Source organism: Dendrobates tinctorius, unplaced genomic scaffold, assembly GCF_039654945.1.
Source record: "Dendrobates tinctorius isolate UK_male_01 unplaced genomic scaffold, ASM3965494v1 ptg000011l, whole genome shotgun sequence".
NCBI classification, from domain to species: domain Eukaryota; kingdom Metazoa; phylum Chordata; class Amphibia; order Anura; family Dendrobatidae; genus Dendrobates; species Dendrobates tinctorius.
The window spans coordinates 42,754,626-42,778,926 of NW_027361679.1; the positions used below are offsets into that span (position 1 = coordinate 42,754,626).

General features: G+C 44.2%; 1 protein-coding gene across 6 annotated transcripts in view; it reads left to right on the forward strand.

Moving 5' to 3' along the window:
- Positions 1-24,301, forward strand: part of WDFY3 (WD repeat and FYVE domain containing 3) — a 436,497-nt gene that overhangs the window by 59,236 nt on the left and 352,960 nt on the right. For 5 of the 6 annotated variants that reach the window (XM_073541724.1, XM_073541677.1, XM_073541696.1 and 2 more), the window contains exon 2: positions 18,718-18,830. The exons of the other annotated variant lie outside the window; for it this stretch is intronic. The gene's annotated coding sequence lies outside the window, so the exon portion shown is untranslated. The remainder of the gene's footprint in view (positions 1-18,717; positions 18,831-24,301) is intronic. 6 annotated transcript variants of the gene reach the window in all.

Consider the following 24,301-nt stretch of genomic DNA (forward strand, 5'->3'; position numbering starts at 1 on the left):
CAAAATACGTAATAAGTAACATTTCCCACATTTACTTTACATCAGCACAATTTTGGAACCAAATTTTTTTTTGTTAGCAAGTTATAAGGGTTAAAAGTTGACCAGCGATTTTCTTATTTTTACAACACCGGGTTTTTTTTTTTTTTTTTTCGAGGGGTCTATATGATAGAAAATACCCAAAAGTGACACCATTCTAAAAACTGCACCCCTTACGGTACTCAAAATCACATTCAAGAAGCTTATTAATCCTTCAGGTGCTTCACATGAATTTTTTTGAATGTTTTTAAAGGAAAAATAAAAAAAATTAACATTTAACTTTTTTCAGTAAAAAATTACTTCCTGTCCTATGTGTTTTTTTTTGTTTTTTTTTGTTACCAAGGGTAACAGGATAAATTGGACCCTAAAAGTTATTGTGCAATTTGTCCTGAGTATGCTGATACCCCATATGTGGGGGAAACCACTGTTTCGGCACGGAAGGGAAGGAGCGCCGTTTGACTTTTTCAAAGCAGAATTGGCTGGAATTGAGATCAGACGCCGTTGCATTTGGAAAGCACCTGAAGTGCCTAAACAGTGGAAACCCCCAATTCTAACTCCAACCCTAACCCTAACCACACCCCTAATGCCAACCCCAACCCTAGCTTTAACCTCAACCTTCACCCTAGTCCCAACCCTAACCCCAATGGGAAAATGGAAACAAATGCGTTTTTTATTTTATTATTTTTCCCTAACTAAGGGGGTGATAAAGGGGGGGGTTTACTATTTATAGCGGGTTTTTATGTTTGGCAGCTGTCATAGGCTAAAAGACGCTTTTCATTGCAAAAAATAGTTTTTGTACCACCACATTTTGAGAGCTATAATTTTTCCACATTTTGGCCCACAGTCATGTGAGGTCTTATTTTTTGTGGGATGAGTTGTCGTTTTTATTGGTACCATTTTCGTGCACATGACCTCTTCTTTTTTTTATTTTTTTTTATCGCTTTTTATTCCGTTTTTTGGGACGCAGAATGAACAAAAACCAGCAATTCATGAATTTGTTTTGGGGGTGGGGCATTTATACCGTTCTGCGTGTGGTAAAATTGATAAAGCAGTTTTATTCTTTGGGTTAGTACAATGATAGCGATACCTCATTTATATAATCTTTTTTTATGTTTTGGTGCTTTTATACAATAAAAACAATTTTACATAAAAAATAATTTTTGCATCGCTTTATTCTGCGAGCTGTAACTTTTTTTTTTTTTTTCGCTGGTGACACTGTATGGCGGCTGTTTTTTTTTTGTGGGACAAGATGACGTTTTCAGCGGTACAATGTTTATTTATATCCGTCTTTTTGATCTCGTGTTATTTCACTTTTTGTTCGGCGGTATGATTAGAATCATTTTTTTTTTTTTGCCTTTTTTTAAGGGGTTCACTAAAGGGGTTAACTAGTAGGACAGTTTTATAGGGCGGATCATTACGGATGTGACGATACTAAATATGTGTACTTTTGTTTTTGTTTTGTATTTACATAAGGAAATAATTTATTGGGTAATTTTTTTTTCTTTATTTAGGGATTTTTAAAAAATGATTTTTACGCATGTTAAATTTTTTTTTTTTTTACTTTTTTACATTGTCCCAGGGTGGGACATCCCTATGCAAAGTCAGATCGCTGATCTGACACTTTGCACAGCGGTGTATCAGATCAGCGATCTGACAGGCAGTGTAGGAGGCTTCTCAGAACCTGGTCTCAGCAGGCACTGAGACGCCACCTCCCTGCAGGACCCGGAAGAACCCTGCGGCCATCTTGGAGGAGGCCCTCGGAACAACGCAATCACGTCGCGTTGTTCTGAGGGTCTCAGGCAAGCACAAAGGGAGCCCCCTCCCTGCGCGATGCTTCCCTATGCCACTGGAATACTGCGATCATATTTGATCGCAGTGTGCCGGGGGTTAATGTGCTGGGAGCGGTCCGTGACCGCTTCTGGCACATATTGCCGGGTGTCAGCTGAAATAATAATCAGCTGACACCCGGCCGCGATCAGCTACGCTCCCCCCCCCCCCCCCCCCCAAGAGAGCGGCTGATCGTGTATGACGTTCTATTCTGTCCATGGGCATGAAGTCCCGGGGCACATGGACGGAATAGTACGTCCAGTGTCAGGAAGGGGTTAATGTTGTTGCAGCCTCTGTGGCCTTCCAGAGCAAGTGTGTGTGTATATATACTGACAGAACATGTGACACTTAGATTGCACACAGGTGGGCTTCCTGTCACTAAGCATGTGACTTATGAAGGTAATTGCTTCTACCAGAAATTTTTAGTGGCTTCTTCGCAAAGTGGGTGAATACATATGCACGTGCCAAATTTTAGTTATTTGATTCCATAAATGTAATTTAGGTATTTATGGAACTCTGATTATACTAGTAGAATTCAAAAAGAATGCATTCCAGAGTGCCGGGCATCTCGCCGTTTAGATTTCTTCCCATAGTGTAGGTACAAGCAGGGCGGTGGAGTCGGTATAAAATGGTCCGACTCCTCAACTATATAATAAATTGGCAAAACCAAAGGAAAAAACAATGTGTGTATATACCCTAATGAAAATAAATAAGTAAAAAAGCAAGTGCATTAAATAACATAGGGTACTTGGTAAACGTTAAATGTTATTTAATGCACTTGCTTTTTTACTTATTTATTTTCATTAGGGTATGTGGCATGGCAAAGGGCTGTGTAGTCAATGGGAGATATGTGTCTCATAAATGGCTTGTCTCCATAATGTAAAGTATAACAGATATTGCTGTGCTGTTATTGTTTTGCAAGGACCTGTGGTGAGGTCACAGTCATGTGACCACCAGTCAGCTGCTGGGTTCGTGGGTGTGGCTATACCCTTATAATGTGGCCTGCTCCTGAACCAGGCAGCTGTATGTGGGGAGGACTACACCTCCCACGTGTGCAGAGACTCCCGGTCTGAGTCGGAAACCACGAACCTTTATGATTTTGTTTGCCTAAGCTATAGGCTATTTTTGGTGATACGCTGATTTATGGTTTATGACACAAATAAACCTCATGAACTTTGGAAGAACCTGTCTCATGATTGTCTCCCGCTGCACCTGAGCGAGTCACATCCCTACAATTGGTGCTAGACATGCGGGCAGCGATGCCAGCAGAGACTTGACAGTTGCTGCATGTCCTGGGTAAAGTTTGCAGCGGGGCAACAAGCACTGCCTGGAATAATGGAGGACCTGCTGAAACCCCTGGTCCAGTCCCAGGCACAGCAACAGGAAACCAACAAGTGGTTACAACAGATCCAGCAAAGCCAGCAACGACAGCAGTTCCAGCAGGAACAACGGCAGTCAGATGGCCTTGTTGAGAGGTTTAACAAGACACTGAAGAGCATGCTGAGAAAAGTCATAGAGAAAGATGGTAGAGACTGGGATTGTCTCTTACCGTATTTACTGTTTTCTATCCATGAAGTTCCCCAGGCCTCCACGGGGTTCTCGCCCTTCGAGCTTCTGTACGGCCGCGGCATCCGCAGGGTCTCCTAGATATAGCCAAGGAAACCTGGGAAGCTGAAGTCACGCCCCACAGAAGCGTCATTGAGCATGTGGCACTGATGCAGCAGAGGGTTGCGAAGGTGATGCCCATTGTTAAAGAACATCTCCGCCAGGCACAAGAGGCTCAGGCCAGGGTCTACAACCGGTCAGCCAGAGTGAGGCAGTTCAATCCGGGAGACCGAGTTCTCGTGCTAATCCCGACTGTGGAGAGTAAGTTCTTGGCCAAGTGGCAAGGGCCATATGAGGTGGTGGAGAAACTGGGAGACGTAAACTACAAGATCCACCAACCTGGAAGACGGAAGCCATACCAGGTTTACCATGTCAACCTCATCAAGCCGTGGCAAGATAGAGAGCCAGCGGTAACTCCATGCTTGCTGGGCAACCTAGAAGGGGAGGTTGGAGCGGTTACCATAGCGGAGACGCTATCGAAGGCCCAGAAACAGCAGTGCCAGGAGTTACTCCAGAAAAACAGGGACCTGTTTTCAGAGTTGCCGGGGTGCACGAAGGTGGTGGTGCACGAAGTTCTGACCGAGCCACATGTGCGGGTGAACGTGAAACCGTATCGTATTCCTGAGGCCCGGCCTCCAAGGAGGTGCAGTGTATGTTGATACTCGTGGTCATTGAGGAATCCAAGAGTGGCTGGTCGAGCCCGATTTGTCCTGGTCCCAAAACCTGATCGTGAATGGAGGTTCTGCAACGATTACCGGAAGCTGAATGAGGTTTCCAAGTTCGACGCTTAACCCATGCCACGCGTTGATGAGCTCATCAAGAGACTTGGACCTGCCAGGTACATAACCACTTTGGATCTGACAAAAGGTTACTGGCAGATCCCCATGGCACAGGAAGCCAAGGAGAAGACCGCATTCTCCACACCAGACGGGTGCTTCCAGTATGTCCGGATGCCGTTTGGCCTGCAGGGAGCTCCGGCAACCTTCCAGAGGGCTATGGATAGAATCCTTGCACCTCATAAGCTATACGCTGCCGCGTACCTGGATGATATCGTCATCTTTACCCTGGACTGGGAGTCTCACCTAGAAAAGGTCCAAGCAGTGTTTGACGCTCTAAGGGAGGCGGGGTTTACAATAAACCCAAAAAAGTGTGCCTTGGGTAAGGAGGAAGCCAAATACCTCGGATATGTAGTGGGGCGTGGCGAGATCAAACCCCAAATCAATAAAGTGGAGGCAATTCAAACATGGCCGAGACCTCGTCAAAGATGCAAGTTACAGCCTTCCTAGGGATTGTGGGATATTACAGGAGGTTCATCCCAAACTTCGCCACAATGGCTGCACCTCTAACTGATCTGCTTAAGGGGACAACGTCAGTGATGGTCAGCTGGTCCGAAGAAGCAGTCAGCCTTTCAAGAAATGAAGGGAGCTCTTTGTAAGCAACCCGTTTTGGTGGCCCCAGACTTTAAAAAAGAGTTCATCCTTCAGACAGACGCCTCAGATGTCGGGGGAGGTGCAGTCCTCTCCCTGGAGATACATGGGGAGGAGCATCCTGTCCTCTACCTGAGTAGGAAGCTATCTTCTTGCGAAAAGAATTACTCAGTCGTAGAGAAGGAGTGTTTGGCCATAAAGTGGGCAGTGGCTACGTTACGGTACTATCTGATGGGACGCAAGTTTAGATTAATATCCGACCATGCCCCACTCAGGTGGATGAGGGAAACAAGGAGTAAGAATACTAGAGCATAGGGCCGGGAAACTACATGGTAATGCCGATGCCCTCTCAAGAATCCCTTGCCTGGTAGGTGAAAGTGCCAAGCCCCATGGCTTTAGGCAGAGGGGGGAGGTATGTGGCATGCCAAAGGGCTGTGTAGTCGATGGGAGATATGTGTCTCATAAATGGCTTGTCTCCATAATGTAAAGTATAACAGATATTGCTGTGCTGTTATTGTTTTGCAAGGACCTGTGGTGAGGTCAGTCACATGACCAGTCAGCTGCTGGGTTCTTGGGTGTGGCTACACCCTTATAATGTGACCTGCTTCTGAACGAGGCAGCTGTATGTGGGGAGGACTACACCTCCCACGTGTGCTGAGACTCCCGGTCTGAGTCGGAAACCACGAACGTTTTTGTTTGCCTAAGCTAGAGGCTATTTTTGGTGATACGCTGATTTATGTTTTATGACACAAATAAACCTCATGAACTTTGGAAGAACCTATCTCATGATTGTCTCCCGCTGCACCTGAGCGAGTCACATCCCTACAGTATATACACACATTGTTTTTTCCTTTGGTTTTGCTTGCTTTTATGGCCAGTGTGAACATGCTTTTACATCATGCATGTCATTCAATTCTACTCCAGTTCAGTTTTTTTCTATATAATAAATTGGGTACAGTAGTACAATGCAGGACATGCTGTAAATAAAATGACCTATAAATGTCTCTTCTGTTCCTGATCTGAGGATCTTCGCCTTTAGTTGAGATGAATCTGTGCTGCACTTTATGCACATGCTCAGTAGTGAGGCCGTGCTGTGGCTAAGGCCTGGATCACACTTCCGTTTTTTAAAATCCGTCAAAATCCATTTTCCTTTAAAAAACGGATCCGCCATTTTTTTGGCGGATCCGTTTTTTTGTCCCATAGACTTCCATTAGCGGCTACCGCGGATCCGTCAAAAAAACGGATCCGTTTGCGGCAAAACGGAAACGGATCCGTTTTTTCACACTTTGGCGGAACCATGCGGATGCCAAAAAACGGATGTGTGAAACAGGCCTTACCGACTCCACAGCCCTTGATACAAGTGTTTCAACCAGATCTATTCCTCCATTACAAACAGCGATGACAAATCCCATTGGAAGTGTCTCCCACTTTTCCACAGACCAAAGACATATGAAGCCTCATTAAAATGTATTATTTTCATGTTGCTGGTGCACTGCATAAATATAACAACTATTCAAATGGTTAAAGGGAATTAGTCAGCTGATTTTTGCTATGTAATCTGACATCAGCATGATGTAGAAGCTAAGACCCTGATTCCAGTAATGTGTTCCATGCTAGATCGTGTGTTGCGGTTTCAATAAAAAAAAAATCAGTGTTTTATCAGCAGGATATGCACTACGTGACAAGGTGTCTTGTGCCTCCTAGTCAACTGCTCTATGTAACTCCGCCCCCATCACTGATGAACAGCTTTTTGTTAATGTGCAGTGTACACAGAAAGCAGCCAATCAGTGGTGTGGGCGGGGTTATGCAGAGCTTGGCATTCTAAGCACTACTAAATCTGCAGCAAGCAGACCAATAAGTGATACATCGCTAGAATCAGTACCTACATTATGCTGCTCTCAGATTACATAAAAAAACCTGGTGACAGATTCTTTTTAACTGTAGGTAAAATATTTTTCTACAACTGAATGTCATTTTCTGTTTATGCCATTTTATGATCTAATTTTATACATACAGAATATAAAATAAACTACAGCGGAAGGATGGGCACTTGGCCTTTCTGTCTTGATCCCATCAGCAGATTTGTTCTGGCATCTTGATGCTTTTTTATTAAACAGGATGCTTGGTGCGTAGAAAAAACCTTCCTGAAATCATGCAGTTTGACAGCTCCCGGCGTGCTTGCAAATGAAACATGTACTTTTCATGCTCTGTTTGGCTCCTTCCCCCTAGTAGACTTATAAAAATACCTTTTACTTTATGATTGATGATCTCTGAAGGCGCGAACAGCAAGGTGTAAGAATAACCACAGAGCACCACAAATTTATCTAAAAATTCTTAATTGCCGGAACACTATTACCTGCCTTTCCATTTCCAGTCATGGAGTCATATAAACAATTGGCTGAAAAATTGATAGGGGGTCATCTGTGAAATGGAGCATGACCCCCCCCCCCCCCAACCAAAGGCAATTAATTGTAGCATTTACCCTTTCGCTGTCAGGGTGATTCAACATTTTGTGCCCCTGGTACTGCGCCTCTTTTCCCAATTTTTTTCATGTACAAATAATACCTAATTTATATATAATAATATAATTTTTTTTTTTTTTTTCAGAAAGTTGACACCTGGCACATTGTCAAAATTCCACTCAGCATATTATACACAGAGACACCTTCATGTCATTTTGCTTAAGGGTGATTCTTTTTTGTAAAGCAAAATTGCATAAAAATTGATATTGGAGACTAAAAGTGTGACCCAAATAGAGAATTAGATACTGCATCTCTTTTTAAAATGAAAGTTTGTCATGTACAGAGCCTATGAATAAACCACAGGCCGATGTCTACATCTGTATATAATTGTCAGAACTGGAGACAACAATCTGGTTTTATCCCGGAAAATCAAATCTAGAATGTGTGATATACACTCACTGGCCACTTTATTAGGTACACCATGCTAGTAACGGGTTGGACCCCCTTTTGCCTTCAGAACTGCCTCAATTCTTCGTGGCAGAGATTCAACAAGGTGCTGGAAGCATTCCTCAGAGATGTTGGACCATATTGACATGATGGCATCACACAGTTGGCGCAGATTTGTCGGCTGCACATCCTTGATGCGAATCTCCCGTTCCACCACATCCCAAAGATGCTCTATTGGATTGAGATCTGGTGACTGAGGAGGCCATTTGAGTACAGTGAACTCATTGTCATGTTCAAGAAACCAATCTGAGATGATTCGAGCTTTATGACATGGCGCATTATCCTGCTGAAAGTAGCCATCAGATGTTGGGTACATTGTGGTCATAAAGGGATGGACATGGTCAGCAACAATACTCAGGTAGGCTGTGGCGTTGCAACGATGCTCAATTGGTACCAAGGGGCCCAAAGAGTGCCAAGAAAAAATTCCCCACACCATGACACCACCACCACCAGCCTGAACCGTTGATACAAGGCAGGATGGATCCATGCTTTCATGTTGTTTACGCCAAATTCTGACCCTACCATCCGAATGTCGCAGCAGAAATCGAGACTCATCAGACCAGGCAACGTTTTTCCAATCTTCTACTGTCCAATTTCGATGAGCTTGTGCAAATTGTAGCCTCAGTTTCCTGTTCTTAGCTGAGAGGAGTGGTACCCAGTGTGGTCTTCTGCTGCTGTAGCCCATCTGCCTCAAAGTTCGACGCACTGTGCGTTCAGAGATGCTCTTCTGCCTACCTTGGTTGTAACGGGTGGCAATTTGAGTCACTGTTGCCTTTCTATCAGCTCGAACCAGTCTGCCCATTCTCCTCTGACCTCTGGCATCAACAAGGCATTTCTGGCCACAGAACTGCCGCTCACTGGTTTTTTTTTTCTTTTTCGGACCATTCTCTGTAAACCCTAGAGATGGTTGTGCGTGAAAATCCCAGTAGATCAGCAGTTTCTGAAATTCTCAGACCAGCCCTTCTGGCACCAACAATCATGCCACGTTCAAAGGCACTCAAATCACCTTTCTTCCCCATACTGATGCTCGGTTTGAACTGCAGGAGATTGTCTTGACCATGTCTACATGCCTAAATGCACTGAGTTGCCGCCATGTGATTGGCTGATTAGAAATTAAGTCTTAACACACAGTTGGACAGGTGTACCTAATAAAGTGGCCAGTGAGTGTATGTCGCAATGACCTTGGAATTTTCACCTTTTATGTCTCCATTTTGGTTCTGAGTTTGTGTTTTTTTTTTTTTTTTTGTTTGTTTTTTTTCCTTTTTACCTTATTTGTAAGTTTAGATCGATTTTTAGGTTTTTAAATTATTAATACTAGAAGACCCAGAGAGGGGTCATTTAACATTTCTACCTTTGGAACCCAGAGACCTGTGGAATGACCTGAAGGATTTTATCTAACATCCTATAATCACCTTCTTTTGTTCTGTAATTAAGGCCACTACTGTCCCACCACAGGAGGTTGTTGTTTTCCATTGAGTTTAGCCTTTTAGTTTCTAGTTAGTTCTATTCAGTTTATTGTATTTGATAATATAAAGACTATACGTATTGTATTTAGTTTAGTTTTATTTGAGCAAAAAAGCACTGAAACAATGAATCATTTTTTATATTTTTTAAATAGAGAATTAGAAATTTTTAGAGCAAGGTACAGCTGGGAGTAATGACCAGAAGCATTTGTGTCTAAGTCAAGAGGACTGTAATGTCAGTGTGAAAAATATACAAAAGAACAACTGTTATTTGTCTCCATGCTTTTTATTTTTGATATAAAAATAAAAAAAATACAAGGAATAAAACAATTCCACACATATTTACAATAGGCTGCAGTGGGGGCTTGTACTTCACACCACACTGTGTCATCTTTTGCGGTCTCTGTCGGCTCACTCGCCAACCGAGCTCTCTTTTTTGGTAGATGAGGAGTCTCCTCATCTGCAAGATAAATAATTTCAAATTAACATTTTGTTTTGGTTCTAAATAAAAAAGATAGTCAGGAAATAAAAATAGGTAATTTGAAAAATCAAACCTGAAGACAGCTCAGAGTCCAAATCCGGTTGAAGGACTATGTCTTCTCCATCTGAGTCACAAGGGTTGGTGTTGCTCAGGATCAGTTCCAATGCCAGTTGAGTGGTGAGCCTTCTCTGCATTTTCTTTCTTGTGAACATAATAGGTGAAGCTGTCATCTATTTATCCCCCACAGCACAAAAGGCTGCATGCAAATTTGCTAAGGTGTTAGCAACCTTATGCATATCCCCCCCCCCCCCCCGCACAACAATGTAGCTGGTGGGTGGGCAGACACACTCAGGAGCAGCTTACATTCTTTTGCTCTTTTACAAGACCTTTGTTGAGGTGGATCAACACAATCAATTTGTTTTGTTTTTTTGTCTGTCATTTTTAACCCACTTCTTTCACATCTTTTTTTTAAAAGAAAAACATAACTAAATTCTTTTAGAAAAACTTGCAAAATTGAAACAGATTGTATGTTTTGCAAACTATATGTACATTTGGCAAAATGACGTGCATAATGCAGCACAACATCACGGATCAGCAGCAAAAGGTCACATCTCTCTCAAAACACTTCATGTGTGCTTCAAAACAAAATGTGTGGTTTATACAAATTGTCAGTTCCCTCAAAATGCAAAGTCTCTTGACCTGTGTTTCACACAGTGTTTTGAGGATGAATTCAGCTCTACTCCCCCCTGCAGATTCCTCAGACAATGGCCACATTTACAAATGAAAGGATGCTAATTGGAGCCATCAGAGTAGTCAGTTCGGACTAAGGGTCATTTGACCCTCTTTCTGGACTTCAGGGGGGAGCTCAAAATATCTGGGACTTCTAGTGTTAAACAAAAAGCTGAAATGCTTCAAAAAATTTGAAGAGTATACACTTTTCAAACTCTTTTGTGAGGCCGGTTTCACACGTCCATTTATTGCCAGTACCGGAAAAACCTATACCGGAGATATGTGTCCATGTGTGTAATGCTTGCGGCACACGTGTGGCAACCGTGTGCCACATCAGTACCACACGGACGGCTGCCGAGATACAAGCGCTACAGTAAGCACTGTTCCCCGGTGGCGGGTGCTGAAGACGGCCCCTCCCACCTGCTGTTATCATTCTGACTTTAATATAACTTTTATCATTCTCTTCTGCTCTCAGAGATCGCTGGCAGAGCAGAGGAGAATGACGAGAGCCGTCTACAGCACCTGCCGCCGGGGAACAGCACTTACTGTAGCGCTTCTTCCCCGGTGCCGATGCGTTTCACACGGATGACATCAATGTGTGTTCTACGTGTGCGGGACGTTTTGCCGCCCGTGCTGATGGTAAAAAACGGACGTGTCTACGTGTGGGGCACATGGCCACACGGTCCGTGGAAACACACTGACTTGCACAGACCCACTCATTTGAATGGGTCTATGTGTGTCAGTGTCTCCGGTACGTGTGAAAACTGTCACCACACGGAGACACGGATGTGTGAAAGAGGCCTTATGTCCTTAAAACAGTTGTCCCACACAGAATGGTTTATTGTTAATTTCCACGTGTTTCATTTGTGTTGGCAGTGTTTCTTTTTTGTTTGGTGCATTGTAAGTTTTATACATTTTAACAGCAATTTTTCAACTTTTCAGGGAACTTTGAGAAAACTATAATCCCCCCCCTAAAAAAAAAATCACAAAATTTATTGCAGTAGGGTGCAATAGGGAGGTAATTGGCAACACGCACATGTACACAACCCAGCTGCATGCACAGTACATACTTACAGCTCTCCTGTATATACAGTAAGCTTTACTACATATGCACACACATATATATATATATATATATATATATATATATATATATATATACACACACTCACTGGCCACTTTATTAGGTACACCATGCTAGTAACGGGTTGGACCCCCTTTTGCCTTCAGAACTGCCTCAATTCTTCGTGGCAGAGATTCAACAAGGTGCTGGAAGCATTCCTCAGAGATTTTGGACCATATTGACATGATGGCATCACACAGTTGGCGCAGATTTGTCGGCTGCACATCCCTGATGCGAATCTCCCGTTCCACCACATCCCAAAGATGCTCTATTGGATTGAGATCTGGTGACTGAGGAGGCCATTTGAGTACAGTGAACTCATTGTCATGTTCAAGAAACCAATCTGAGATGATTCGAGCTTTATGACATGGCGCATTATCCTGCTGAAAGTAGCCATCAGATGTTGGGTACATTGTGGTCATAAAGGGATGGACATGGTCAGCAACAATACTCAGGTAGGCTGTGGCGTTGCAACGATGCTCAATTGGTACCAAGGGGCCCAAAGAGTGCCAAGAAAAAATTCCCCACACCATGACACCACCACCACCAGCCTGAACCGTTGATACAAGGCAGGATGGATCCATGCTTTCATGTTGTTTACGCCAAATTCTGACCCTGCCATCCGAATGTCGCAGCAGAAATCGAGACTCATCAGACCAGGCAACGTTTTTCCAATCTTCTACTGTCCAATTTCGATGAGCTTGTGCAAATTGTAGCCTCAGTTTCCTGTTCTTAGCTGAGAGGAGTGGTACCCAGTGTGGTCTTCTGCTGCTGTAGCCCATCTGCCTCAAAGTTCGACGCACTGTGCGTTCAGAGATGCTCTTCTGCCTACCTTGGTTGTAACGGGTGGCAATTTGAGTCACTGTTGCCTTTCTATCAGCTCGAACCAGTCTGCCCATTCTCCTCTGACCTCTGGCATCAACAAGGCATTTCCGGCCACAGAACTGCCGCTCACTGGATTTTTTTTCTTTTTCGGACCATTCTCTGTAAACCCTAGAGATGGTTGTGCGTGAAAATCCCAGTAGATCAGCAGTTTCTGAAATACTCAGACCAGCCCTTCTGGCACCAACAATCATGCCACGTTCAAAGGCACTCAAATCACCTTTCTTCCCCATACTGATGCTCGGTTTGAACTGCAGGAGATTGTCTTGACCATGTCTACATGCCTAAATGCACTGAGTTGCCGCCATGTGATTGGCTGATTAGAAATTAAGTCTTAACACACAGTTGGACAGGTGTACCTAATAAAGTGGCCAGTGAGTGTGTGTGTATATATATATATATATATATATATATATATACACATACATACATACATACATACATACATACATACATCCATCCATCCATCCATCCATCCATCCATCCATCCATACATACAACTCTGATACATAAATACACACTTGGCTTTACTACCTATATACACACAGCTCTGCTACATATACACATCAGGTTCCACGTAGAACACACATTCTAAGTGAAGTATACACATTACCACATACTAATTGGATTACATCAAGTGAAATTTGTTCAATTACTCAGGACATATCGCCTTAGGATTCTTTCCAAAGCCCATGTTGCACACGCTTGTTCTATCCACACATACCCATTACATTCTATGATGCTATTCACATACGTCCATTTTTTCCGTTCTTACAGATGAAAAGGGCCAATACATGTCTGTGGATCTGTGATAAACACGTACAGCACATGGATGGCATCAGTGTACAGTCCGTGTGCTGTCTGTATTTAACATTGCAAAGGATAAAAGTCTTTGATAAGTGTCAGACACACACATTTATGCAAAATAAGTGGGGGAAATGTGACATAATTAACCTATTAGTATTAAATGCAATTTGACACCCCCCCCAAACATGTATTGTAGGACATAGTACATGGCAGAAAGTCACTAAGTTGCATTTCATGTTGGTATATAAGTGTGTACACAAGTGATGGGGTCAGTCATGTTTAGTGTCTTCTGGGTATGACCGCATATATTACAATATATTTGTATCATGTGAATAGGCTGTCTCTGCAGCGCAGGCCCTGCTTGTTCCATGTTCTCGGCTCTGCTGTGCTCTTCCTGCTTCATGTGCATATTCATGAGTTTAATGAGCGGTACCACGTGGCCACTGAAGCAGGAAGAGCACAGCAGTGCCGAGAACATAGAGCAAGCAGGGGGGCTGCAGAGGGTGAGTATGATCTGACACCCCCGATCCCCCTCCTCCGCCGCCCCCCCCCCCCCCGGTATATGACTCGTGTATAAGCCGAGGGGGGGGGGGGGGGGACTTTCTGCCCAAAGAAATGGGCTGAAAGTCTCGGCTTATACACGAGTATATACGGTAATATATAACATGGTTGTTCCCTTGGCCTACTCAAGAATGATTGCCGATGGGCGGTACACCTGTCAAACCGTAACGCAGGTGTCCTAAAGGGCCCGTCTCGCATAACGAGATCATTAGCAAGATCGCTGTTGCGTCACCGATTTTGTGATGCAACAGCGATCTCGCTACATGTGACACATAGCTGCGACTGGACCCCGCTGATCGTGCTTGAATGTCCTGGGCCATTTTTTGATTGCTGGTGTCCCGCTGGCCAGCATGCATCGCTGTGTTTGACGCCAACGAGCGACCTCGTTGGTGACTCAGAACTCAGGGATGCAGGTGGGAATCGTCAGAAAAGCTGCTGTGTGACAAGGTCCCAACAACCGCCGAGGTCGTTATACGGATCACCGGATCGTTGCTGCGTCTGCCTGTTTGACAGCTTACTAGCGACCATTTAGCGACGCACCAGCGATCCTAACCAGGTCATATCGTTGTCGGTATCGCTGGTGTGTGGCTTAGTGTAACGGTACCCTAACGCAGGGGTCCCCAACCGCCGGTCCGCGGCCCAGCACCGGGCCGCTGCAGTGCCCTTGCCGGTCCGCGGACACAAGGGGAGCCAGGGGCGGTCAGTGGCGTAGCGGGGGCTGGGGCGGCGCGCAGCAGTTCTTAGCGGCGGCCAGGGAGCGATCCAAGCAGCTCCGCTGCCTGCAAGAGGGAATAGCAGGAGCGGAGCTGCAAGGACCCGTCCACTGCGTCCAGCTTCCTGCCCGCCGCCCGCGCTTCCTGTCTCTGACTGATACAGAGAGGAGCGCGCGGCCGCTGCTGTGTCAGAGCGAGGAAGCGCGGGCGGCGGGCAGGTGAGAGGAGAGAGGTGGTGTGTGTGTGTGTGTGTGTGTGTGTAGCCTAGCCCTGGAGGAGATGTGTGTGTGTGTGTGTGTGTGTGTGTAGCCTAGCCCTGGAGGAGATGTGTGTGTGTGTGTGTTGGTCTGTGTTTGTGTAGCCTGGCCCTGGAGGAGATGGGTGTGTGTGTGTGTGTGTAGCCTAGCCCTGGAGGAGATGGGTGGGTGTGGGTGGGTGTGTGTGTGTGTGTGTGTGTGTGTGTGTGTGTGTGTGTTGGTCTGTTTGTGTAGCCTGGCCCTGGAGGAGATGGGGACATGAGGAGAAGACCGTGAGGGGAGTGATGGGGAGAAGGGAGTGATGGGGTGAAGGCAATGATGGAGAGACAGCAGTGATGGGGTGAAGGCAATGATGGAGAGACAGCAGTGATGGGGTGAAGGCAATGATGGAGAGACAGCAGTGATGGGGTGAAGGCAATGATGGAGAGACAGCAGTGATGGGGTGAAGGCAATGATGGGGAGAGGGGAGTGATGGGGTGAAGGCAATGATGGGGAGACGGCAGTGATGGGGAGAGGGGAGTGATGGGGTGAAGGCAATGATGGGGAGAAGGGAGTGATGGGGTGAAGGCAATGATGGGGAGAAGGGAGTGATGGAGCACTCATTCAAAACCTATGGTGAGTTGAGTCACATTATAAATGTTATTAAATTATAAGTATGCACTGCTAAACTACAACAGTGTCCATAACCCTGCCCCCTTATGACCAAAGCCCCGCCCCTGCCACACCTCCATCCCCGCCCTGCTGGGCCATGGAAGAATGGTCTTGCTTGAAACCGGTCCCTGGTGCAAAAAAGGTTGGGGACCACTGCCCTAAGGTGAGCTCAGGGAGGCCAGAAACCTCCTGTGGAGCAGAAGGGTATGATCCAGAGCCATGTTGCTTCATATAGGTCATCAATAAAGCGTTGCGTGCATGTCTCTGGGTCATGGTTCACCTGACATGTGCATGACTCGTTGACTGCCATTACGGAATCACATCTGTGTGGATCTTGGGGCACATGCACTGCTTAATTAACACCATCTGGCACATATATATATCTATGACAGGTCAATAGTAAAGACACATCCCCTTGAGAAATCGGCTACGTGAAACGCGCGTCGAAGCATTATATTCTTCGTTACTATGGGTATGACCTTCACAGGTTTACGGCACTTGCTTCCTATACTACCATAACCTCTTCTTGTGTATGTATGGGTCTTTGAGAATATTTACCCTTTTATATTATCTGATCCATAGAGGCTTATGGCACTTGTTTGCGCTATATGTATAAGATGTTTCAGATGTAATTATGCTTTCTCCATGCTCTATGCTAGACTCGGAGCAATTCTACATCATCCACTTGTAAAACCCTGCACATGGCTGTGTACACATTGGCTGATCATGCTTGCTGCATTGATGTTTACACTTGTTAACTATGTCAAACAAATATTGATTTTGTGTTCCACAATTGTGTGCATGAACCCACCACATCTAGCAATATTCACTTCATGTACATTAATAATTTATAATTTATTATCATTCTCATTGTAGTAGAAGTTAATATGATGCTAAAACTGTGTTCAAGACAAATCTTAGTATAAACAGTCTTGTTTCTAGTCATTAGCATAGTAATCATTGCCATGCTAATGTACCTTCCATATCCTCCATTAGGGAAAATGGATGTGATGGGGTGGAGGAGTCTCCTACTTAAGGGAGCAGCTCCTACTCTGCTGAACTTGTGTGTTTATTACATGAATGGCCATTTATCAGACTGCTTGCCTCCTAAATATGGCCACTGAGATTAAATATCTGGCTCACTGCAGATCTTTGGGTCTCCTAAGGCTGAGTTCACACGTGGCGTTTTTTTCGCGTTTCCGCGGCGGTTTTAACCGTGCGATTTTGCCGCGAAAACGCGAAAAATAAGCATCCCATGCATTCCTATGGGATTCCGCAATGCTGTGCTAATGCTGCGGTTTTTACCGCGGCGGAATCGCTTCGCGGTAAAAACCGCAGCATGCTCATTAATTTGCGGAATCGCGGCGATCCCGCACCCATAGGAATGCATTGTTCCGCTTATTTCCCGCATGTGGCTGTGCACACCATGCGGAAAGTAAGCAGAACAATTGCGGATGGTACCCATGGTCCGGAGGAGAGGAGACTGTCCTCCGGGCTTTGGGTACCATATCCCTCTAAAAAATAGAATTTAAAAATAAAAAATATTGTTATTCTCACCCTCTGGCGTCCCGCACAGCCTTCCCGCTTCTCTTCACGCTCTCGTTCCCAGTAGTCCTTTGCGAAAATGCTCGCGATGACGTCCCTTCTCGCGGTCATTCGCGCGACGTCATTGCGAATTACCGCGAGACGTCGCGATCCCGCGAGAACTGACGTCATCGCGGGCATTTTCGCAAAGGACTACTGGGAACGGATGCGCGGGACGTCGGAGGGTGAGAATAACACTATTTTTTATTTTTTTTTACATTCTATCTTTTACTACTGATGCTGCATAGGCGGCCTCAGTAGTAAAAAGTTGGTCACACTCGTCAAACACTATGTTTGACGAGTGTGACCAACCTGTCAATCAGTTCTCCAAGCGATGCTACAGATCGCTTGGAAAACGCTAGCATTTTGCAAGCTAAATACGCTTGCAAAATGCTAGTTTTTCCGCGGGAAAATCGCGGGAATTTAAAATGCGATTTTTCCCGCGGACTGGAATTCCGGAATTCTCGCGGTAATTTCCGCGAGAGTTCCGGTACGTGTGCACTTAGCCTAATAGTATGACTCTGTTCAGCGGCTATACAATTTGCTTCGCAGGAACAAATATTATTATTATTATTATTATTATTATTATTATTATTATTATTATTATTATTATGGCATCTTCTGTGTATAGCGCCCTCTTCAGGTTAACTCAAAGATTTACATTTGGATTCAGGTCTGGGCTCTGGCTGCCACAAAAGATCAAACTTTTAGAATGGCCCAAAGCCATTCTTTTGTTGATTTGAAGATAAATTTAGGGTTGTTGTCACGCTGGAAGGTGAAATGCCCCTCTGTCTTCAGCTTTTGAGCAGAGTCCTGAAAGTTTTGTCGCAAAAGTGACTGATATTTGGAACTGATCATAATTCCCTGCACCTTGACTACAGTCTCAATTCCAGCTGTCAAAAAAACAGCTGTGATTTTACTGTAAGCACCAGCTGAATTGCCCACTTTTCAAAGGACATCTCTGTGTAAAAATTGGAGCGCACTCGCATGGTCCAAGTGCTGTGCGATTTTTATTATTATTTTTTGCACCCATTGACTTCTGTTGCTGACTGTGATACGATTACAACATGCTGCGATTTTATATTTTTCCAGTCCGATCGTGATCCTATCCAAGCTGGAGAAAAAAAATCGCAGATGAACACACAATAATAGAATAACAATGGTGCGAATACAATTAAGTGGGATTGTGCCATAATCAGTATAACGGCACCAACTTGACAGTGTCTGTAGTTTACTGAGCACTATCCGACTGACAGGCTCGCTTTAAAGATTTCCATAATTTTGAAATTGTTCTTGTTCTTATATTTTTTTTTTTTTTCTTGCATGACCAAAGCCTGGCATTTTAACGTAGAATTATTGATATTTTTTTTCACTCTTTAGCTCTATGATCTATTTTTTCAGCATTTCTCTGCCTCTGTTTCTTTTCTTTTTTTCTTTTATTTTTTTTTGTTTTTATAACTAGGGCTAAATATCATTTTCACATTGGCTTTGCTTTTCCATTTATGAAGGGAAATAGATCTGCATCTTTTACAGACCATTGATTGGCAAAATCTTGTTTTGATGTGATCCTCTACTCATGGATCTCCATTTCCTTTGGTACAGGGGTGACAGGCAAAAAATGAACTGACAACTTTGCATGTACTCCATTATGATGCGGCAGTGCTGGCTTCCGTGTTCTGGATAGAAGCTGTCTTGCTTCAATTATAATATCCAAGGTCAGTGCTGTTTCATTGACATTCTTTATTTCTTGTGTTATGTTTGAGATCTAAGCCGTAGGAATTGTTACAATATGTGCGGCCACGTACCTAATCTATATGTATCTGCTTAACCTTCTTCACCTTCTAACGTTGGGTAGAAAAATGATTCAAATATATAATTTTTCGTTCTAATTCTGTTGCTTACCCTGACAAGTGGTACCTTAAGTGTTGGGCAACTTTTCATCACCCAACCCTACCTCCGGAGAATTACCGATAACATTTATCTGGGCAAGACAACTTTTGGCTGATAATAATTTGGTTGCAATAAGTTGTTTTTCACCTGTCAGATAACTGTTCATTCACCCAAATCCAACTGCCACCCTTGGTTACCCTCCCTTCTTTTTGAGGTGCACTCTGTGCGCATCTACTCTCCCTCCAACCTCCAACTATCTGTCATTTACCACCCCCCAGGTCCAGCCACCACCTTATTCGACCACTTCACCACCTGGCTTCTTCATTTCCTCTCCACTGACATCTCCGCTATCGTCATGGGAGACGTCAATATTCCCATTGACACTTCCCTCTCAGCTGTCTCTAAACTTCTATCGCTCACTTCAACCTTCGACCTTCCTCAATGGTCTTCTGCAGCCACCCACAAAGATGGCCACACACTGGACCTTATCTTCACCTGCCTCTGCTCCCTATCTAATCTCTCCCTCTTTCTGACCACAACTTACTTACATTCTCTTCCCTTTCCTCTGCAGGTACACAATCGCCACTCCACTAGCTTGCACACCCTCGCAGAAATCTTAAACGCCTCGATCCACACTCACTGTCTGAATCTCTTCTCCCTATTACAGACATAAGTTCCTTACTAGGGTTGAATGAATAGCTTCGGATAAGTGCTTATCCGAATTCTTATAGCACTTCCCGAATAGCTGCCTCACTAACCTGGATGCCTGGAGCGCACCTGATAATCAGCTGCTCGGCGCCGCAGCGGCATGTGTCGCGGCTGTGTGACAGTCACAACAAACAGACTCTCCATGCTTGTGTTGTGACTCACACAGCCGCGACACATGGAGCTGCGGCGCCGAACAACTGACTAAAGTCACCGTTGACCTACTAACCACCAAAGCCAAACGACACAACTCTGTCCTCCTCTTCCTGGACCTGTCCTCTGCCTTTGACACAGTGGACTATTCCCTATTACTACAAACCCTCTCATCTCTTGACAGACCGGACATTCAGCGTCTCCCACTCCCACACCACCTCCTCACGTCGCCACCTATCTGTCGGTGGCAAGGTTCAGTCCCAAGGCCCCTGCTTTTCTCCATTTACACCTTTGGCCTGGGACAGCTCATAGAATCTCACCACTTGCAGTATCACCTCTACTATACTTAGAACACTGATCTACTTCTCTGGACCCAAAATCACCTCCCTACTAACCAGAATCCAACAATGTCTGTCTGCTATTTCATCCTTTTCCGCTAGACTTCTAAAACTTGATAAATTCTGTTTTGTCCATATTATCTTTCCCCCAGTGGACTTATTTATTAAAGTAAATGGCTGCTCCCTCTCCCCAGTCCCACAAGCTCTCTGCCCTGGCGTACTCCTTGATTGTGATCTCGCCTTCAAACCACATTCATTGGGGGAAATAAGTATTTGATCCCTTGCTGATTTTGTAAGTTTGCCCACTGACACAGGCACGAAGAGCCTATAATTTTAAGGGTATGTTAATTTTAACATTGAGAGAATATCAAAATTAAAATCCAGAAAATCACATTGTATAAATTTATTTGCATTTCTGCAAATTGTTTTGCTCATCTTGTCATGGTACCAGAAGACTAAGGCTAAACCGTGACACTGGTCATACTCCCACAATCGTCAGATTTCCGTTTGGCTTTAATAAAACAGCAAATTTGGAGTTTAACCCACATGAAGGGCTGACTGTCCGCCCCACCATCTATGCCAGTTGTTTTTCTCAGCCGATGCAACAAGGAATGTTAGAGAATACTTCACCCAATCAGTATTTAGCCTGGGGGGATGACATATATTTACCATATCCCCCTGGCAAACAAGAGTTAATACTTGGTGGCAAAACCCTTGTTGGCAGGCACAGCAGTCAGACGTTTTTTGTAGTTGATGATGAGGTTTGCGCACATGTCAGGAGGAATTTTGGTCCACTCCTCTTTGCAGATCATCTCTAAATCATTAAAATTTTGATGCTGTTGCTTGGCAACTTGGAGCTTCCACTCCCTCCATAAGTTTTCTATGGGATTAAGGTCTGAAGACTGGCTAGGCCACTCCATGACCTTAACGTGCTTCTTTTTGAGCCGCTTCTTTTTGAGCCACTTCTTTGTTGCCTTGGCTGTATGTTTTGGTCATTGTCTTGCTAGAAGACCCAGCCATGACCCATTTCTCTTCCTCCAAACAGGGCGAGTTGAGTTAATGCCAAAGGCCTCAATTTTTGTCTCACCTGCCCACAGCACCTTCTCCCAATCACTCACAGAATCATCCTGGTGTTCATTGGCAAACTTCAGACTGGTCTGCACATGTGCCTTCTTGGGCACTGCAGGATTTTAAACCTTTACAACCTAATGTGTTACCAATGGTTTTCTTGGTGACTGTGGTCCCAGCTACCTTGAAATCATTAACAAGTTCCCCCCCCCCTGTGTAGTTTTAGGCTGATCTCTCACCTTCCTCATGATCAAGGATACCCCACGAGGTGAGATTTTGCATGGTGCATGGGATATTTCTTCCATTTTCTTACTATTGCACAGTTGTCTCCTTCTCACCCAGCGTCTTACTTATGGTTTTGTAGCCCATTCCAGCTTTCTGCAGGTCTATGATCTTGTCCCTGACATCTTTATAAAGCCCTTTTGGCCTTGCCCATGTTGTAGAGGTTAGAATCTGACTGATTAATTGAGTCTGTGGACAGGAGTCTTTTATATAGGTGACTGTAAGACAGCTGTCTTCAATGCAGGTAACAAGTTGATAAGAAGCGTCTAACTGGTCTGTAGGAGCCATAACTCTTAATGGTTGGTAGGGGATCAAATACTTATTTCTCATTGCAAAATGCAAATAAATTTATGTAATTTATACCATGTGATTTTCTGAATTTAATTTTTGATATTCTGTCTCTCAATGTTAAAATGAACCTACCCTTAAAGACATTAACAGTCTATAATTTTATCAGTGAGCAAACTTACACAATCATCAAGGGATCAAACACTTATTTCCCCCTCTAGTCTATGCACTAATCATCTCCCACCTTGACTACTGCAACCTTCTGTTTTGTGGCCTCCCTTCTAACACTCTTGCACCCCTCCATTCTATTCTAAACTCTGTTGCCTGACTAATCCACTTATCCCCCCTCTATTCTCCAGCCTCTCCCCTCTGTCAATTCCCTTCACTGGCTCCCCATTACCCAGAGACTGCAGGCACTCAACCTCCGATGCTCACAAGATCTCCTTCTCTACTCCCCTCTTATCTCCTCTTCCCACTGCGGGTGGCGACACGCGTCGGGCATACATTGCACTTGGCTCTACTCCATATGGGTCTTTATATGTAGTACTATTTCCCTCATGGAATCTAACATGAGTGTTTTTTCTAGCCTGTGGTTCTAACACCTGTATATCTGAACAGCTATCCTAATGGTAACTAACTATCATGACCTCATTCCTGAACCCATATGCACTCCATCTGCATGTATTTTTGTGATCTCAGTGACTCATTGTTCCATTTTGTCACTGTTCATATATATTTCTAGTGTGTATGGCTCTTGTGATTATTTGTCATCTTGCTGACTTTTGCCTTGCAGGGTTCAGAGGTTCAGATCAGATATAATATATGTTTTTTTGTATCCTTGGTAGGGCATTTTATACTGTTAACCACTATTTGGTATGCTGTTTTTATGATCATTTGGCTGACACTTGCACAATCTTTTTTTGGAGTATTGCTATAGGTTGCAGGCTGTATTATGAGCCTAGAGTTGTTATAGCTATGTCACATGGATGACTTTTAAATGTTTTTAAATGTGTGTGTTGGTGCAATCATGTCCAATAAAATTTGCTTCTAAACGCTATCTCCTGGTTTGTGGTGATCCCCCTTTTATGGCCTATCTTTTTCTTTGTTTTTGTTATACTCTTCCCAAAATCACATTCAAGATTTCTACCGCACATCCCCCCCACTCTGGAACTCTCTACCCCCAACATATCAGGCTCTCGCTTACCATGGAAACCTTTAAAAGGAACCTGAAGACCTACCTCTTCTGACAAGCCTACAGCTTGCGGTAACCACCGACCCACCAAACCGCTCTACCCCACCTACTGTATCCTCGCCCATCCATTGTAGATTGTGAGCCCTCACGGGCAGGGTCCTTTCTGCTCCTGTACCAGTTGTAACTTTTATTGTGTAAGATTAATGTACTCATTTTTATTTTATGGATACCCCTTTTGTCATGTAAAGCGCCATGGAATAAATGGCGCTATAATACTAAATACTAAGGTTTATTTTATTTTTTCTATGTACAGGTCTAGTGTTTCTATTAGGATCGTATTATGCTGCAGTTTATATCTGTCTGCCCATCAGACCTACATTAAAATTATACAATTTCCAGCTGGAAATATTTTTTTTTTCCTTAACAGCAGAAGTGTAAATTAGTGAGTATTTAAAAGGGTCTTTTATTTTTCTGATAAATCCCACTAACTACTGACACTTTCTAATAAAACATTGCATCTTATTAAACCTCTTGAACATCCCTATATCATATATAGGACAATATATCCCTATGCAGACGTCTCACTAGGTGTCCCTTGTTGCAGGCGGCTGTGTAGTAGTAGAATTTTGAAGGTAATTATCCAGGGAATTTAGGCTAAGTTCACACGTACCGGAATTCTCGCGGAAATTACCGCGAGAATTCCGGAATTCCAGTCCGCGGGAAAATCGCATTTTAAATTCCCGCGATTTTCCCGCGGAAAAACTAGCATTTTGCAAGCGTATTTAGCTTGCAAAATGCTAGCGTTTTCCAAGCGATCTGTAGCATCGCTTGGAGAACTGATTGACAGGTTGGTCACACTCGTTAAACATAGTGTTTGACAAGTGTGACCAACTTTTTACTACTGAGGCCGCCTATGCAGCATCAGTAGTAAAATATAGAATGTAAAAAAAAATAAAGGTGTTATTCTTACCCTCCGACGTCCCGCGCAGCCGTTCCCAGTAATCCTTTGCGAAAATGCCCGCGATGACGTCAGTTCTCGCGGGATCGCGACGTCTCGCGGTAATTCGCGATGACGTCGCACGAATGACCGCGAGACTTCGCGATCCCGCGAGAACGGACGCCATCGCGGGCATTTTCGCAAAAGACTACTGGGACCGGAGCGTGGAGAGATGCGGGAAGACTGCGCGGGACGTCGGAGGGTGAGAATAACAATATTTTTTATTTTAAATTCTCTCCTCCGGACCGAGGGTACCATCCGCATTTGTTCTGC